Raw genomic sequence first — 2,191 nt, 5'->3', positions numbered from 1 at the left:
AATAGGCTACTAAAAAACAGAAATATAAAAAATGTTAGGGATAAAAAAAAAAAATTGTGTGTATAGACTAATATAGAAAGTAAAAGACAGTCTGAGTGTATGGTAAGGGCAGAGACAGATGCATGCCCAGTAGTCAGTTTCACCCCTCTACTTCTGTGAGGAGTTAAATTCATGGGTTTCCTCAGGTCCCTTTCCACAGGTGTATTAATCAAGCACCATGCAGCCTGCATTCATAAGAATGGTGCTTAATTTTATACACCTGTGGTAAGGGACCTGGTGAAACCCATGAATAGCTGCATGGCCTGGGGAATAAAGGACCTCCTCCACCTATTGAGCATGACAGTGACAGGAGTCTGCCATTGAACATACTCCTCTGTCTAGTGATAGAGCTGTGTAAAGGTGCTATATGGAACCACATACCAGTTCTAAGTCTTTAAGAGTGAGAGAAGACAGGCCATTGTAAAACAACAGGAGATATTTGGAATCCATATAGACTTTTCCAGTCCATACTCACCAAAAGCCATAAACACCAGCATATGGTATAAAAGCAAATTAATATCTTTGGAGCTATATCTATATCCTTGGGGATCAATAAAGTATCTATCTATCTATATCTATATAGTAAGTAAGTATATACTCTTTTGATCCTGTGACGGAAATTTGGTCTCTGCATTTATCCCAATTCTTGAATTAGTGAAACACAGCACACAGTGAACACACAGTGAGGTGACGCACACACTAATCCTGCAACAACAGCGGCGCTCGGGGAGCAGTGAGGGGTTAGGTGCCTTGCTCAAAGAAGGAGCTTCAGCCGTGCCTACTGGTCGGGGTTCGAACCGGCAACCCTCCGGTTACAAGTCCAAAGCGCTGACCTAGATCTAGATACATCAAGATACATCAAGTGCATGTTCAATAGGTGATTAGAGTGTTTAAAATAACGCTGCATATGTGTTGTATGATGCACAGCCTGCATAATGTTCAAGAGTTTGTGCGTAGAGACTAATATAGCCAGTATAATCCTGGTAAAACATCAACAGGAGTTTGCTGCAGATGTTAAATGACCCCAGCCTCCCCAGGAAATAGAGCCTGCTCTGCCCTTTCCTGTATAGTATATCAGTGTTTGCAGACTGGTAAAACATCAGCAGGGGTTTGCTGGAGATGTTAAAGGATCCCAGTGAGGCAGCAGAGCAGATGCCTTCCGTTTGGAATGCACCCAATGTGTATGTATTCTTATTATCTGTCTTATGTACCGTATTTTCTGGACTATAAGTCGCTCCGGAGTATAAGTCGAGTAAGTCGAGTATAAGTATTTAGAAATTTATTTCACAAAATCTAAGACCGAAAACAGACAGAGACTATGTAACTGAACACAGAGGCCAAAAAGATTGAGAATTCTACCGGGAATGCCGCGAAGGAGTGAAGGGCCCGACGGTAATTGTAAAGCAATTTACAAAAGATTCACTGAACAAAAATGCTGATGTGGTATGAAAATGTAGCTAGAAATGTGGAGAATGCTAAGCCGGCAGCAGAGCAAATTCTCAGGAGGCTACCTCCAAGAATGAGAATGTGACCAAATGTCCTGGTTTAACCGGGACAGTCCCGATTTTGAGTTGGGTGTCTCGAGTCCCGACAAAAACCTGTCGGGACGCTAAAATGTCCCGGTTTACACCAATCACTATTAAAGTGAGGTCTTATTATAGCCCGATCATTAACTAAACCCATGTAGAGAGACTATAGCCAAAGCGTCCGGTGTATTATTTCGATAATGTGTGTGCGCGTGTGTGTCAGTCAATCGTAACAGTCTGCATATTAATCTTTGCAGCCAACTTTACAGTGTATCTCTGTAAACATTATTGCAATGCCTCATTTTAACTGTTTTTAAATGTAGGCTACTGCTTTGGCCTCAGGCAAGCTCAAAAGGCGGCGGCAAGCGACTGGTAGCTTGAGACTAACGTGTTGGAGACCCATGGTGTAGGACAACGACCTTTCATTGGCAACAATATTAAACCAACCAAAAATATAAAATATTAAGAAGAGCTAAATCGAAACAATGTAGGCAATTATTACCGGCCTTTATTTGTCCGAATCTGAGGCCCGGCTATAAATAAAATCCTGGCCATAATTTGGGGATTTAGGTAGCCTATGCACGTGTGTTTCAGGCATAGTGCAAAAACTAATCTCTGAATGAAAG

Source organism: Alosa pseudoharengus, unplaced genomic scaffold (genome assembly GCF_046254945.1).
Source record: "Alosa pseudoharengus isolate Yale_2024_CS ecotype anadromous, Long Island Sound unplaced genomic scaffold, YU_APseudo_1.1 YU_APseudo_1.1_scf_8, whole genome shotgun sequence".
Lineage (NCBI taxonomy): Eukaryota > Metazoa > Chordata > Actinopteri > Clupeiformes > Clupeidae > Alosa > Alosa pseudoharengus.
This window is presented reverse-complemented; position numbering follows the sequence as displayed.